Genomic DNA, 18,206 nt, shown 5'->3' with positions numbered 1-18,206 from the left:
GACTATCAATATAATGAGGAAATAAAAGAGCCCACGTTAGATCGACACAAGGATATACACAAGACAGAAATATTATCTCAATGGATTAACAAGTATCATTTCATCTACTTGACGTCTTTATGAATAAAAGTCAATAGGAGATAAAACTGTATCAAGTGTGAAATCAAAAAATTTATCTCTGAAACTACCTCAGCATGATTGTGCTCCTGGCGTCTTTTGTCAACAATTCTAAAGGGGCATCCATCTTTTTTTTGCAGAAGTGCATGCTCTAGCAACTCCCCCAATATCAGGAGAGACAACCACCAGATCATTGGAACTAATCTTCTTGCTAGCAAGGTAATCGCTGGTAACAACCTAGCATGTACAAAGAACACAAACTGCCAATCAGCGAAGTAAATTTGCGGTTCTTAATGTTTCTGACACACTTAATAGATTACCGGAAAGTGTACGTGGTCCACTCGAATGTCGAAATAACCCATGAATTGCCCAGGGTGAAGATCATAATCTAGAACATGTTCTGCACCTGCTTTGTTTTAATGTTCCCTACCAATTTGGCAGGAATGGATTGGCAATTTGTGTCTGAATTGATAAATAAACATGTACTTAAGAATTTCCTTATATTATTACTTGTTTCTTTATGTTAAAGACAGAAGTTGGAAATATCCTTTTTCTCATTCTTTTGGTAAATGTTTTCATCAATTAATAACTCCTTGGAATTAAGATGAGAAATCCTGACCGACAAGAAAAGTGAAGACGGAAAAAGCATAAGTAAGACAGAAGAATTCAAGCTAAACGTTGTTAAGTGCCGCACAGGTCAAAAAGTGTAGAGCAAAGTGCATAATTACTGAATGCTATCTCTGGCTGACAATAAATACTAAAACGTACACACAATGAAAAGATTCATTTTATTGTCCTATGTACTACATCAGTTAATTGAATAACAATTCTTTCTAAACTTTTGCGACAAAAAAATGTGCAACTAAATCTGACCCAAATATAAATTTGATGAGGATTCTGCGAGGTGGAGCAACAGCAATCTATAATTGCAGCAGGATGATCTTGCACATGAAAAGCTGTTGTTGCATATATAGCATTTCTTTTTAGCTCCTGACGGTTTGTTCGACGTTGTAGTAATTGTGCCTCTCTTTTTTTCTGCAGAAACCAATCTATCCATTTAACTTCGTCAATGCTTCATCTCAGGAGAACTTTTTGTTGAGAGGGAGTCATAATTGTTTTCTATAGAACTCATTAGCTCTGCTGGTTCAATCTGTGCATCTATTTTTAAATTGGTAAAGAACTACAATTGTCACTGTACAAGGTATTTATTTTTAGAGTGAAATCAACTCAATGTCCAAGGGTGTGTATCGCATTCACGAAAAGAGATAGTATTTGATAGTGATAAGGATTGTGATATTCATCCAATTCAATGTGAACGGATGTATATTGCATTCCTAAAAGAGATAGTATTTGATAGGAATAGAGCATTATATTCATGAAATCAAATTTTGGTATTGTAGTTGCTGGTGTGTTCTAATGGAGGGGAAAATGGACTGAGTGAAGTGTAAGTTCAACTTCTTAATTCTATCAGCTCCATGCTATACACGTAACTACTAAGTAGAAGAACCTTAACTCCTACTCGCAAAACAGCCAAAACTTTGTTAAGTTTGCTGAGAGCAAGAACAAAAAAAAATTTGCACAATTGTGTGTACGCAAACAAAATAATATTGAACAATCAAGTGTAGGCCGAAAAATAAACTCCAATTAGAGCCCACATATCAAACCAAAGGGGAAAAAGTGCAGCGCGCGACAACTTCACAATCAGCAGAATGTAATCCACAGAAATCGAATAAAGGACGAATCCGTCAGATTTTATATATTTAAAAAAGTAGAAATCACAGTAGAAGTAAAGCAGCCAGATGTTTTACATTAACTATGATTCTCTATTCCTCTCGTCCTAGGAACTAATAAACAGGTGGAGATTTTAGATTCAACTCCTGGGCTGAACTGGTGCATACAACATGGGTATAGGAAAATTCAGCTAAAAGCTGTGCAACCAAATTGAGGTGCTATTTTATTTTTGCAACATGCTAAGTTTTTTATCAATACTTTTTCCATTTTTACATCTTTATGTTTTTCACATAGTTCTGTAAATCATCGTTGTAAGAATTTCATTATAACTCCTAAAATATCTGTTAATTCTATTTCATACTAACTTTTTATTATTTTTGAATAAAAGGTTCTGATAATTTTGTAAAATATAATTTTACCAATGTTGGGGGGTGCGGAATTCATTATAGAGTAAGATACATATTTCATAGAGTAAAATATATTTTATCATAAACTTCTCTTCAATGTTGAGGGGTGCGGAATTCATCATAGAGTAAGATACATATTTCAGTAGAGTAAAATATATTCTATCATAAAGTTCTTTTGATAATTGTTCTAATCTAAATATTTCTTTAGTATTATTTGTTATATATTCTATGTATAACATATCTTGGGTTCTTTGGTACATGTATAAATTTTCTTGCATTAATTGTTTTAATAATCTTATATTTTTCATAATTTCTATCCAATATTCTAAATAGTCATAGTTCATTGTAATCTGAATCTGTTTCTAAATCCTATATATCTATTCTTTCTATATCTAATTTTTGTAAATCTATTTCATACCATTCTTGATTCAATATATCTTCTACATCATGATCAAATATTTTTTCCCATATAATTCTTTTTATGTCAACAATTTCTATATCTTTAAGTATATATAAGATCAAAGTTTAATAGCTTTTTATTTCATCATACATTATAATCATGTTTATTTATTTATGCAGGTTTGCTTTCAATTATTTCTTCCTATCATATCATAATTCAATTAAATTCATATTAGTCTATTATAAGCTAGAGTATCATTATCATGTTTTCCGGTCACTACTAGATCGTACTTTAGCGGATAATTACTGCTTATCAGCGCCTCAACCCTGTGTACTCCCCTAACGGCATCCCTCGCCTACCGGTTTCTATTGTGGGATAACATAGTCTAGCAGTTTTCTCCTTGTTTACCGTTTACTAGCAAACTAGAATTCATGATTCAAATATTTCTAGTATATAATAACTAACATAAAGTTAATCAATCATATATATAATATTCAGGAATATATGAAATTAGTTCTGCATAATTGTTAAACAATATACCTTTCTCTCTTGATTTTCCATGCTATCTAATATATCTGACTTGATTTCGAATTTCTCCATTTTTAACTTAGTTTATATCTTTTGTTGAGAGAGGTTTTTGAAAGGGTTTTTATTAACTTATGTTTTTGTTTGGCAGCCTGCCTTTCATTTACAATTTGGCAATCTATATATATATATATATATATATATATATATATATATATATATATATATATATATATTAAAGGGATAATGCCCAAGTACCCCTTCAACGTATGCCCGAAATCTCAGAGACACACTTGTACTATACAAAGGTCCTATTACCCCCCTGAACTTATTTTATTAATAATTTTTAACCCCTTTTTAGCCTACGTGGCACTATCTTGTGGGCCCAACGATGGTTGACTTTTTTTTCAAACTAGTGCCACGTAAGCTAAAAAGGGGTAGAAAATTACTTATAAAATAAGGTCAGGGGGGTAATAGGACCTTAGTATAGTATAAGTGTGTCTCTGTGATTTCGGGCATAGGTTGAGGGGGTACTTGTGCATTTTCCCTATATTAAATTCTAAACCTGCACATAAGTGCGCCTACTGTATACTTTATGACTTTTAAAACAAAACTTTACAAATGGCCAGCTATACACATTGGCCTTTCAAAAAAGTAAAAGCAATTTACTATACAAAGGAATCTTATCTTTTATTTTTACATTTTTCAAAGATATCTATCCCTTTGTCTGTCACCTTTTTTGTTTATATCTATCTTTATGTCTTTTTCTTATTTTGTCTTTGTCGTCATTTTTGTTTGTCTACTATAACTCTTTTTCTTCATCCTTTATCTTATTTTACATTCTTATCTCTTCATCTTTATTCCAAATCAACATCTGGTATAACGTTATCTTCTCCATTGCATTTGGAAAATCTATGATCTGGGTATTTATGTCCAATAAGTTTAAAATATCTCATTAATAAGTTTTCTCAAATAAATTCTTTCTTTAATGCTCGTGTTGTAGGTTGTTTCTCTGGCTCTAGTATTGATAAAATCCATCGCTAAACTTCATCCATATCTGCTATTCTTAATTCCCTTGAGTTTGAATATATCATAACTTGATCTCTAGCTTAATAGCTCCATATGGCATTTCCATTTATAGAATTAGTTGCTAACTCTTGTATGATAGTTGATGTACCAATTATTCTTTTATTGGCATAAAAACATGGTATTTCTATCTTTGATATTTCATTTTGATGTCCAACATCTTCTGGTATGATCTTATCTTTTGTTAATCCTATCTTAATAACTTGAATTGGAGATTTTACCTCCTCATATAATATTTCTGCTGGTGCTGTATAAAACTTAATATAAAATAAGTTTCCTATTGTAACTCTTTTATATGTAATAAAACGTTTGTATAACTCTGGTATTCCACTGATTTCTTCTCCATCAAATGTATATAATGTACTTAGTAATCCATAACTGTAACATGTCTTAACTAGATTAGCACTAATCTTTGATTGTGCTATAAGTCTATTGTATCCTCGTTATTTTTGAGTTATATAGTCTTGACTTGGATCTTTGGTTTGGTTAGATCTGGGGTTGAAATTTAAATAAGTTCTGATTCTATATATATTTTCAATGTAGGTTTGTGTAATATAATTGTATCTTTTCTTTTCACTCTGGTTTTGTATACTCACTGCATAGGTAGAAGTTTGTGGTTCTATGGGTATTTGTTTTGGTGTATTTTGAATAAATGGTTTTGCAAATAACTGGTTTAAATTTGTATTTCGTGGTTTTTCACTAACTTTTCTGCTTGTACCTGCAGTTGTATTTAAACAAACATTATGGGTTTTAGGGAGTTTTCCATCGTCTCCTTTTATCTCAGGATTTTTACTGTCTTCCGATCGACGTAGCTTCGCATTTTTATAGTCATGCTGCTGACTTATATTAGCTTTAGACTTCAGGTTATCTTCATTGGTCTTTACCTTTTGTATCTCATTGTCCGTACTATCCACTTTAGTACAAAGTGTAGTAATGGCTTTGAGTAGCTTTTCAATTGTATCTTCGTCTTTGTTCTCAGTCTGAGTAGCTTTGTCTTGATAAGTAGTCTGCAACACCATTCTTATTAGTCTTTATCACTTCAATTATAAATGTAAAGTTTAATATATTTAATACCAATCTTTTAATTTCTTTCGTTGTTACTGAATCTTGTATTTTTCTGGTTAACCATCATTTTACTTGAGTATTATCTGTTCTTACAATAAATTTGTTATATACAACATATGACTCAAATGCTAATAAACATTTATATACTGAAAATAATTCTTTCCTATTTATTTTCCATTTTATTTCCGTATTTGTATATGTGCGTGAATAATATCTACAATGATATTCTATATTATTATCATTATATTTATATTTTAATACTCCTCCATAACTTTTATCACTTGCATCAGTTTCTACTATATAAATAATTTTTTTATCTTCATCCAAAAATATAATTTTGGTAATGTTTTACATAATAATTTTATCTTTTGTATTTGTGTTTGATCTCTATTATCAAAATGATATTCTACATCTTTCTTTAGTTTTATTGTAATGGTTTTAAATTTTCTGCTAATTTCGGTATATATTCTCTTACTTGGTTAACTAATCCTAAAAAGGATTATAATTTCTTTTTTCTATCTAATTATTCATTCTAGGTTATTATTTTTTGTACTATATGCGTTTGCATTTTTATTCCATTTTTATCTATTTGTATTCCTAGGAATTCTATTTGTTTTTTCATTATTTCTGCTTTCTTTTTACTTAAACTTATTCCTGAGTGTTGTATTATACTTATAAATTTTTATAATAATGTTATGTGTTAATCTTGTGTTTTAGAATATAATAATATATCATCAATATATACTACACAATTTTCTAGTTGTTTAAAATAGTTATCCATAAAATGTTGAAATCTACTTGGTGCATTTTTATATCCAAATAGTAATGCATCCCATTCATAAAATCCTTGTGGTACTGTGAATGTTGTAAGTTTGTTAGATTCTTCTTCTAACTTTAAATGATAAAATCCAGATTTACAATCATATTTACTAAAGTAATTACTTCCTTGTATTTGTCTTATCTTTAATATTTTATTTGGTATTGGATAATTATATGTTTTAGTTTTTGCATTTAAATTTCTATAATCAATTACCATTCTACTTTTTCCTCTTTTTTGTTCATTATATTTATTAACAATAAATTTCGGACTTGTATGTTTACTATTACTTTCTTTTATATATCCATTTTTAGTAATTCACTTATATGTATTTTAAATTCATTTAAATCATTAAAGTTATATTTTAATAATTTTTGTGTTATTATACTATTTTCATCAATCAGTTCAATTTTAACTTCTGTTTTATGTTATTTTCCATCCTTGTAAAGGATCTTCGCTATATAATAATTCTAATTTTTCTTGGATTATATTTACTTTATCTAAGAAAAATATAATTAATTCTATTCTAGGGTCTTCTTCTTTTATATTTTCTATTTTTTGTGTAATTTTTTCACTGCCTTTAATCCATCATGTTGTTTTTCTTCTTTTGTTACCTACTCTTCTTGCTCCTATCTTTTGTTTACATGGTGTTGTTAACCACTAGTGTGTTTTTGTTATTGTATGTGGATATAATTTTTCTAAAAATGGCATTCCTAATAACATATCCTTTGTTGTTAATTCAAAATTATATATTTCGTCTACAATTAATATTATTTCCCATATTTGTATTTTTAAATTTTTTGCCTTGTATGTGATCATACTTCCTTCATTATTAAATCCTGTTACTATTATTGGTGTTTTTAACTTTTCTCATTTTTCTTCTGGTTAACAATTGTATTTACATATAGTAACCTCTGCTCCTGTATCTATCATTGGTGTATAATATCTGTTATAATATCCTTCTATTATTATCTTCACGAGTATATATATTGTCATATATTTTTTATATTAAAGTCCTTTTTATTATGACTTTTTTATTTTGATAATTTTTCGTTAGTTGTTTATCCTCTATATTATATGGTTTTACTTGTTCTAGTCATTTTATTTCTAATGTTATATTTTCATTTCCTTGATATATTTTAAATTTTATTATCATTGGTATACCTCCAATTATTATTTCTTGTTCCGTTGTTTCTTCAATATTTATTAATACTTTTTGTAATTCTGAACATGAGTGTTCCGTAGTTATTATTTTATCTTCCATTACTAACTCTCTTGTAATATAGCTTTCTTCTTGTCCTGTATTTATTAGTATTAAATATTTTCTTTGCTCCGTTATTCCTGTTATATAATAATGATATGGTTTTATTTTTTCTTCTACTAATTTTTGTGAAATTATATTTATTCTTTTGGAACTATTTGAAGTACTCATTTTTTGATGATGTTTGTGGTATATCATTATTATTTATTCTTTTTGATGTGCTTAGTCTTTCTTGTACTATCTCTAAATCTTCTTCTATATCAATTTCATTATAACTATAGTCATTATTATCTATAACCGTAACTATTTTTTCAAATGGGTTTTCTATTTTTATTTTTTTATTTTATTTTTTGTTGTTAAAACATATAAATTCTTACATCTGACTGTAAATATTTTACTTGCAGGTGCTAGTCTATTCCATACATTTTCCAATATAATACTAATGATTTATCTATATTTCTGTCATTAATTTCTACCGAGTAATTAACACTTATTATAAGTTTAAATTTTTGGTATATTAAATTATCTTTTACTGCACTTATTATACTTTTTTCTATAGGTTGTATTATTCTATCATCCGCTAAATATATATCTATAGGTGTATCTATTCCTTATCTATAACATGCTTTTATTAATATTTCAGTTCCTCCTAAATGTACATATTTAATTGGTTTTTTGCATTTATTTCTTGTATTTCTTTATTAAATATTCTCTTATTTATTATCGGTATTTTAGCTTTTCCTTTGGTATACTTACAGACTATGATATGTTCTCTTTGGCTTACTACATAATATTCTTCTTTTTGTCTTTTAAATCAATTTTTTATTTTTGGTACTTCTAATATTTTTTCTACACTTAGATCTAATTCTTTTCCTTTTATTTGTTCAAATATACTATTATCAAAAATTAATTTTTGTTCTAATGTTTCTTCATCTTGACATTCTTCTTTATTTATTATTTGTATATCTGCTTCAGTCATTTATATTATAAAATTCATTATCTGATTCTAATTCTATGTCATTATCTATTTCATTTTCTGATATTTCATACATACTAGCTTCACTTTCTAAATCATAATCGACATATTCTATTTGTGTATATTGTTCATTTTCCATAATTATTTCTGATATGTGTTTCCTCTTTGGATCTTTAGGTAATTTACAATCTTTAGCTATATATCCTAATTTTCCACAATTTTAGAAAGTACATTCCGTCAATTTTCTTTTTGGTCTAAATGGTCTTTTAGTTTTGTAATTATTTACATAATATCTCTTTCTTGGTTTTTTATATTTATATGTTGATATATTTTTTTATAATTTTTATTTCTATTATTCTTCCTTTTATAATATCTATTTGCAACCAAATTGAGGTGCTATTTTATTTTTGTAACATGCTAAGTTTTTTTCTAATACTTTTTCAATTTTTACAACTTCTTTATTTTTTTTTCACATAGTTCTGTAAACCATCGTTGTAAGAATTTCATTCTAACTCCTAAAGTATCTGTTAATTCTGCTTCATTCCAACTTTTTATTATTTTTGAACTAAAAGGTTCTGGTAATTTTGTAAAATATAATTTTCTTATTTGTAATGACCTAAAAGCTCATCTTTAGAATTTTGAATATTTATTTAACTTAAGTTAATTAATCGAGAGTTTATGGGCTAAAGTGATAATTTATTTAAGACCCTATACCCTTTAGACTATATTTACTAAAATATGTGGGTAAAACCTATCACTTTTAATTAATCAATTTTTTTAAAAAAATAGAAGATAAAATAAAGAGAACTGGGAGAAACCCTAAGCGAAATGAGCAGTGAGTGCTTTTAACTTCTGGTAAGTAATTTCACTATGCTTTTATAATTTTTGTTCTGTACGTAATTTCTAGGAAAATATAGTGAACATTTAATGGTGTGTTCTTTTCAAATTGAGTCTTAAGGGGACAAAAATAAGTGGGAAAAATAATAAAATACTTATATTCAATCGATGAACTAATATAGATTTGGCAATTCATTTATTTTTTGTTACTGTACATGTAATTAAAAAGTTGGACATATATTCTATGGTTGGTAATTGGGTAATTATTCTATGATTATAGGGCAATGATAGGAAGAGCATGATGGGTGGGATATTAATTACATAGGTTTGCACTTCTGCATAATATCTATAGTTGCAGTTCTTGATAAAAGTTAGTTGCAGGTTTATCATTCGTGGTTGAATTTATATTGTACAATATTATATCATTATTCAAATTTTATATATATTGAGATATGTAATTAATTAACGGGGGTATAATATTATACTAAAGTTATTAGAGTTGTAGTGTTTGAAGATATTATAACTTAAACCTAGGCTTAAATTTGAGAAATATCAAAGTTGAACATATAGTACTATGAGTATTGTTAGTTGGGATCTTATTGTGGTCATTTATTTGAATAGATCGCATTGAGTTAGAAGTTCAACAAAAAAGGAAAGCTAAAGTCCCGAAGTGATTGTTCGATAAATTGAGGCAAGTGGATTTCTAAACCCTTGTTAAGCGTATGAAATTCATGTATTTCTTTGTGTGGTGTTGAGAATGACTTGGAGACTTGTTGCTTATTTGTTGGTGTTGTATTCCTGGTTGTAAATCGTGCTTTGTCATCAAAACGGTTATCTCCTCATTCTCATTTGAGCATGTCAATTGTATTGTATCTGAGACATAATTGTGATATAAGGATGTATCATTTTGAGGGTCGTATCGTGCGCCGCGATGTTTACTATTATCGAGGGTCGTGTCGTGCGCCGCGACAGATGCATGGATAGATATATCCCCCATGGGTTCCGGACTGAGAGACAACAGGTGTGTATCGTTAAGAAAGACATGCATCACGATATTTGACATTGCATCTCATGGCATTGCACATTTTATTATTGATGAACTTGAACATGTGTTTTGCTGATCTTGTGAGTGTTTTTCTGTGAAGCTTGTGACTGTTGAATATTGAGTTGTTATTGAGAATGTGTAAATTGATAGAGTGTGTTTATTGAGTTGTGTGTTTGGTAAACTATAAACCGTTAGGCTGTAGCGTGGAGGTCTAGATAAGGTGTAAGGAGTACCCGTATTTTGTTCACTTAACTTGTGTTTAGAGGTTTGCTTGTTGGGTACCGCGTAGTTTGGTGCTCACCCCTTGCTTCTACAAATTTTTGTAGGTTACGAGCCTGAATTTTTGTGATACCTTCCATTCTCTTCGTTTCCGAGGCATCTTGTGGAGAATTGTGAGGTAGATGCTTGTCATCTCAGCGAACTTTCCTACTCCAGTTTATGACTTTGTTTTTACTTGAAAGACAACTTCATTTTAGACTTCTATTTTGTTTCAATCTTAATATTTACATTAGAGGCTTGTGCACGTGACAACCTGATTTTGGGGATTAAATTAATATGACTTGGTTTCATAATAGAAATTGTTGTTGGATTGTTATTTACTTCCGCACTTTGTTAGATATTGAATTTTAGGCTGACTTGTCTTGGTGGAATAAGACGAGTGCCATCACACCCATTTTTGGGTCGTGACAAAATGGTATCAGAGCCCCAGGTTCATAGGTCTTACGTGTACACAAGTCGAGTCTACGTAGACTCTCAAGGATCAGTACGGAGATGTCTGTACTCATCTCTGAGAGGCTATAAAGATTACTAGGAAACTTCCTTTTGTTCACTCTTTCTCTTCGTGCGTAGTTACCTTCGTTAGTACTGAGTTGTTGTATACTCTTTTAACAGATGACGAGGACTAGAAATAATGTTACTGGTGGTAGAGGGAAGGCACTTCCCACGGCAGTTGTTGAGGCCCCAGCTAGAGGTAGGGGTAGATCTCGAGCTAGAGTTCGTGCTAGTAGTACGACAATAGCCAGAGGCCGTGGACGTGGAGCAACACCAGTGAGAGGTCGTGCTAGAGAGGTCTCTACAGAACCTCAGATTGTTGACAGAGAGGACCAGGTTCCTCCAGATCCTTTAGTCACACCTTTGCTTCAGGATACACTATTGAAGGTGTTAAGTGTGCTAGAGGGATTTTCTCAGGGTGGTGGTGCAACTACCACACCACATGAATCTCGTATTAGAGAGGGGGCTCAGACCCAAGAGCAGCAACAAGCTCCAGTTGTTCAAGATGCGGTGAGGAACCTATTAGTAGATCCCGCGGTTCAAAATGATGTTGCACCAGCAGTTGGGGGTCAAGTTGCATCGATGGTTGTTCTGACAGAGGATGAGCAGCGTAGGTATGAGAGATTTTGAAAGATTGACCCACCTCAGTTTCAGGGTGTGAAGAGCGAGGACACACATGAGTTTCTAACTACCTGCCGAGAGTTACTAGAGGTGGTTGGATTAGCTGAGTCACATGGGGTTCGATATGCTACACTCCAGCTTCGTGGACCAGCGAGAGACTAGTGGAGGACTTATTCGGGATATTTGCCTGTTGGATCTCCTCCAGTGACTTGGGAGCAGTTTGCTAGTGCATTCCAAGATCGTTTTGTCCCATGGAGCGTGAGAGAGGAGAGTCGTTTGAGGTTTGAGAGTCTAAGACAGGATGGTTTATCAGTTACAGAGTATGAGGCGCGTTTTTGCCAGTTGTCTAGGCATGCGTTGGCCATTATTCCAAATGAGACAGAGAGGATCCGCAGATTTGTGAGGGGATTGGCTTTCTCTATTAAGTCAGCTGTGTTTCGGGCATCTAGGGAGAGGGATTCTTTCCAGTCCATTGTGAACGCCGCCTAAGAGGAGGAATTGATGGAGAGAGAGGAGTTTGGGGACCCTAAAAGGGCCCGTATATCAGGACAGTTTCATGGTGCCTCATCTGGAGGTAGGGGATCAAAGAGAGTGAGTGGTTCTTTTCAGCAGCGGGGACCTATTCATGCATCTATGCCGACATTTGAGGGTGTCCAGACATCTAGGGGTTCTTATATCTCGGGTTAGAGCTTGTACGGTTCACAGCAGCGACCTACATGGCGAGGAAATTATAGTGGGTTTTCAGGGTCCACACAATAGTTCCCAGGTCAGAGATTTTGTTTTACTTGTGGAGATCCCGATCATCTAATGAGGCAGTGTACTTCACAAAGGGGTTGTGGTGGCCTCGACCTAATTCTTCATTCCTGACTAGACCACCAGCACCACAGGGTAGAGGTCGTGGAAGAGTTCAGTCAGGTAGAGGTGATAGAGTTTCTAGTAGTGGTGTTGCAGCTCAGCAGAGTGGGGGTAGAGGTACCACCCAGGATGGAGGTGGACGAGGAGGCCACTGCTATGCTTTCCCCAGGAGACCTGAGGCAGAGACCTCTAATGCTGTTATTACAGGTATCATCCCAGTGTGCCATCGACCTGCGTCTGTGTTGTTTGATCCAGGTTCTACATTCTCTTATGTGTCTACGTATTTTGCTGCTAAATTTGATATGATATGTGATAGCATGACTGTACCTATTCCTGTTTCTACACCCGTGGGAAAGCCCTTAGTGGTGGATCGAGTGTATCGATCCTTTCTTGTTTCTTTGGCTGGGTGTGACACTTGGGTAGACTTAATCATTCTGGGGATGGTAGACTTTGATGTTATCTTGAGTATGGATTGTCTTTCTCCTTATCACGCTGTCCTTGATTGTAATGCTAAGACTGTGACTTTAGCAATGCCTGGTATTCCTAGGGTTGAGTGGAAGAGTGTTAGTGGTTCTTATCCTAGCAAGGTCATCTCTTTTATCCGTGCTCAGAAATTTGTGGAGAGGGGGTGTTTGTCTTACTTAGCGTTTATTCGGGATACTAGTGTTGAACCACCTCCCATGGACTCTGTTCCCATGGTTCAAGAGTTTCTTGATGTATTTCCTTCTGATCTTCCAGGTGTTCCTCCCGATAGAGATATCGATTTTTCTATTGATTTGGAGCCGGGCACTAAGCCTATTTCTATCCCTCCATACCGTATGGCTCCAGCAGAGTTGAAAGAATTGAAGGATCAGTTGCAGGATTTATTGAGTAAGGGTTTTATTCGCCCTAGTGTGTCACCTTGGGGTGCCCCTGTATTGTTTGTGAAGAAGAAGGATGGGACCATGAGAATGTATATTGATTACAGATTGTTGAACAAGGTAACAGTGAAGAATAAGTATCCTCTTCCGCATATTGATGACTTATTTGATCAGTTACAGGGAGCATCGTTGTTCTCTAAGATTTATTTGAGGTCTAGGTATTATCAGTTGAAGATTAGGGCATCAGATATCCCTAAGATAGCTTTTCGGACCCGGTATGGGCATTATGAGTTCCTAGTGATGTCCTTCGGATTGACTAATGCCCCTGCAGCATTCATGGAGTGGATGAATGGGGTATTTCGACCATACCTTGATTCTTTTGTGATTGTTTTCATCGATGACATCTTGGTTTACTCTAAGACTGAGGAGGACCATGTCCGACACCTGAGGATTGTACTTCAGAGGTTGAGAGAAGAGAAGTTGTATGCCAAGTTCTCAAAGTGTGAATTCTGGCTTACTTCTGTGGCATTCTTAGGACACATGGTGTCGAAGGAGGGTATTAGAGTAGATCCGGCCAAGATTGAGGCAGTTAGAGGCTGGACGCGACCTACTTCACCTACTGAGATTAGGAGTTTTGTGGGATTGGCAGGCTATTATCGACGATTTGTTCAGAGTTTCTCTACTATTGCAGCTCCATTGACTAGATTGACTCGACAGAATGTGGGTTTTCAGTGGTTTGATGAGTGTGAGGAGAGCTTTCAAAAGCTCAAGACTTTGTTAACATCTGCTCCTGTGTTGACTCTACCTGAGGAAGGTGTAGAATTTAGTGTGTATTGTGATGCTTCAGGAGTTTGTTTGGGTGGTGTGTTGATGCAGAAGGGGAAAGTGATTGCTTATGCTTCTAGGCAATTGAAGTCCCATGAGAAGAACTACCCTACTCATGATCTGGAGTTAGCGGCTGTGGTATTTGTACTTAAGTTATGGCGTCATTATTTGTATGGAGTGCATTGTGAAATTTTCACTCACCATCGGAGTCTTAAGTATATCTTTAGCCAGAGGGATTTGAACTTTACGCAACGGAGATGGCTTGAGTTGCTGAAGGAGTATGATGTGACCATTTTGTATCATCCAGGAAAGGCCAATGTTATGGCCGATGCTCTGAGTAGGAAGACTTCTAGCATGGGGCGTCTTGCAGCGCTTAGTATTGAGGAGAGACCATTGGCTAGAGATGTAGAGATATTAGCTAAAAGTCTTGTCCGCTTGCAGATTTCAGAAGAGAGTGATGGGATGATTGCTTTTATTGAGGCTCAGTCTTCTTTAGTCGAGCAAATCCGTGCACACCAATTTGATGATGAAAAATTATGTCTCATTCGAGACAAAGTATTGAGAGGGGATGCTAAGGAGTTTGTCCTTGATTCTGATGGTGTCTTGCGGATCGGAGGCAGAATTTGTGTGCCCAGGACAGGCGATTTGATTAGATTGATTCTTGAGGAGGCCCATTGTACTCGGTATTCCATCCATCCGGGAGCGGCGAAGATGTATCATGATATGAGTGAGCATTACTGGTGGTGTGGGATGAAGAGAGATATTTCAGACTTTGTTTCGAGGTGTTTGACTTGCCAGCAGGTCAAGTGTGAGCACCAGCTGCCCGGGGGTGTATCTCAGAGGATGCATATTCCTACTTGGAAGTGGAAGCGGATTACTATGGACTTTGTTGTGGGTTTTCCTACCACAGTGGGTGGTTATGACTCTATTTGGGTTGTTATTGATAGGCTGACCAAGTCTGCCCACTTCATCCCGGTTCGGGTAAAGTATACAACAGAAAGGTTAGCCGAACTATATATCAGTCAGATTGTGCGACTACATGGAGTTCCTATTTCTATCATATCAGATCGAGGTTCACTATTTACTTCTCACTTCTGGAAGGCATTACAACATGGTCTGGGTACTCAGTTAGATATGAGTACGGCATTTCACCCTCAGACAGATGGTCAATCTGAGCGGACCATTCAGGTATTGGAAGATATGCTTCGAACGTGTGTGATCGATTTTGGTGCAAGATGGGATCGAAATTTACCCTTAGCAGAGTTCGCTTATAACAAAAGTTATCACTCTAGTATCCAAATGGCCCCATTTGAGGCATTGTATGGTAGACGGTGTAGATCTCCTATTGGTTGGTTTGATTCAGCGGAGATGGACTCTTTGGATACAGACTTTCTTAGAGATGCTATGGAACAAGTCCGTATGATTCAGTATAGACTGTTGACGGCCCAGAGTCGACAGAAGAGTTATACAGACCGGAGAGTTAGAGCCTTAGTGTTTATGGAGGGTGATTATGTTTGGATCCGAGTATCACCCATGAAGGGTGTGATGAGGTTTGGAAAGAAGGGCAAGCTTAGCCCTAGGTTCATTGGACCTTTTGAGATTTTGAGACGAGTGGCAGATATGGCCTATAAGTTGGCCTTGCCACCTAGTTTGTCGGCAGTTCATCCTGTTCTCCATGTCTCTATGCTTCGGAAGTATATTCCGGATGAATCTCATGTGATTTCACTTGATTCAGGAGTTGGGTCCAGACTTGACATTTGAGGAGGAGCCTGTAGCTATTTTGGATAGGCAGGTTCGAAAGCTTAGGACCAAGGAGGTTTCTTCAGTGAAGGTGCATTGGAAGCACCGAACAGTGGGAGAGACAACTTGGGAGACTGAGTCTGACATGCGTGCCAGATATCCTCAACTTTTTGAAGCTTCAGGTACTTTCTTTTACTCCATGTTCGAGGACGAACATGATTTTTAGTGGTGGATAATGTAATGACCTAAAAGCTCCTCTTTAGAATTTTGAATATTTATTTAACTTAAGTTAATTAATCGATAGTTTATGGGCTAAAGTGATAATTTATTTAAGACCCTATACCCTTTAGACTATATTTACTAAAATATGTGGGTAAAACCTATCACTTTTAGTACTTAATTAATCTATTTTTTAAAAAAAAATAGAAGATAAAATAAAGAGAACTAGGAGATACCCTAAGCGACATGAGCCGTGAGTGCTTTTAACTTCTGGTAAGTAATTCCACTATGCTTTTATAATTTTTGTTCTGTACGTAATTTCTAGGAAAATATAGTGATCATTTAATGGTGTGTTCTTTTCAAATTGAGTCTTAAGGGGACAAAAATAAGTGGGAAAAATAATAAAATACTTATATTCAATCGATGAACTAATATAGATTTGGCAATTCATTTATTTTTGGTTACTGTACATGTGATTAAAAAGTTGGAGATATATTCTATGGTTGGTAATTGGGTAATTATTCTATGATTATATGGCAATGATAGGAAGAGCATGATGGGTGGGATATTAATTACATAGGTTTGCACTTCTGCATAATATCTATAGTTGCAGTTCTTGATAAAAGTTAGTTGCAGGTTTATCATTCGTGGTTGAATTTATATTGTACAATATTATGTCATTATTCAAATTTTAGATATATTGAGATATGTAATTAATTAACGGGGGTATAATATTATATTAAAGTTATTAGAGTTGTAGTGTTTGAAGACATTATAACTTAACCCTAGGCTTAAATTTGAGAAATATCAAAGTTGAACATATAGTACTATGAGTATTTTTAGTTGGAATCTTATTGTGGTCATTTATTTGAATAGATTGCATTGAGTTAGAAGTTCAACAAAAGGGGAAAGCTAAAGTCCCGAAGTGATTGTTCGATAAAATGAGGCAAGTGGATTTCTAAACCCTTGTTAAGCGTCTGAAATTCGTGTATTTCTTTGTGTGGTGTTGAGAATGACTTGGAGACTTGTTGCTTATTTGTTGGTGTTGTATTCCTGGTTGTAAATCGTGCTTTGTCATCAAAATGGTCATCTCCTCATTCATTTAAGCATGTCAATTGCATTGTATCTGAGACATAATTGTGATATAAGGATGTATCATTTCGAGGGTCGTATCGCGCACCGCGATGGATATTATATTTCGAGGGACGTATCGCACTCCGCGATGGTTACTATTATCGATGGTCGTGTCGTGCGCCGCGACAGATGCATGGACAGATATGTCCCCTATGGGTCCCGGATTGAGAGACATCGGGTGTGTATCGTTAAGAAAGACATGCATCATGATATTTGACATTGCATCTCATGGCATTGCACATTTTATTATTGATGAACTTGAACATGTGTTTTGCTGATCTTGTGAGTGTTTTTCTTTGAAGCTTGTGACTGTTGAATATTGAGTTGTTATTGAGAATGTGTAAACTGATACAATGTGGTTATTCAGTTGTGTGTTTGGTAAACTGTAAACTGTTAGGCTGTAGCGTGGAGGTCTAGATAAGGTGTAAGGAGTACCCGTATTTTGTTCACTTAACTTGTGTTTAGAGGTTTGCTTGTTGGGTTCCGCATGGTTTGGTGCTCACCCCTTGCTTCTACAAATTTTGGTAGGTTACAAGCCTGAATTTTTGTGATACCTTCCATTCTCTTCGTTTCCGAGGCATCTTGTGGAGAATTGTGAGGTAGCTGCTTGTCATCTCAGCGAACTTTCCTACTCCAGTTTATGACTTTGTTTTTACTTGAAAGGAAACTTTATTTTAGACTTCTATTTTATTTCAATCCTAATATTTACATTAGAGGCTTGTGCACGTGACAACCTGGTTTTGGGGATTAAATTAATATGACTTGGTTTCATAATAGAAATTGTTGTTGGATTGTCATTTACTTCCGCACTTTGTTAGATATTGGGTTTTAGGCTGACTTATCTTTGTGGGATAAGACGAGTGCCATCAAACCAATTTTTGGGTCGTGACATTATTTCCTTACTATCTTCTATG

General features: G+C 34.2%; 2 long non-coding RNA genes across 2 annotated transcripts; one reads left to right on the top strand and one right to left on the bottom strand.

Moving 5' to 3' along the window:
- Positions 1–782: 782 nt before the first annotated feature.
- Positions 783–3,360, bottom strand: LOC101258535 (uncharacterized). The gene is made up of 2 exons (XR_183335.5): positions 3,196–3,360; positions 783–1,275 (listed from the first exon to the last, which is right to left on the bottom strand). It is a non-coding gene; the product is annotated as an uncharacterized lncRNA (long non-coding RNA).
- A 613-nt stretch (positions 3,361–3,973) lies between these two features.
- Positions 3,974–5,369, top strand: LOC112940424 (uncharacterized). The gene is made up of 2 exons (XR_003244586.2): positions 3,974–4,103; positions 4,991–5,369. It is a non-coding gene; the product is annotated as an uncharacterized lncRNA (long non-coding RNA).
- Positions 5,370–18,206: the final 12,837 nt, after the last annotated feature.

Source organism: Solanum lycopersicum, chromosome 12 (genome assembly GCF_036512215.1).
Source record: "Solanum lycopersicum chromosome 12, SLM_r2.1".
Taxonomy (NCBI): Eukaryota; Viridiplantae; Streptophyta; class Magnoliopsida; order Solanales; family Solanaceae; genus Solanum; species Solanum lycopersicum.
This window is presented reverse-complemented; position numbering and strand designations above follow the sequence as displayed.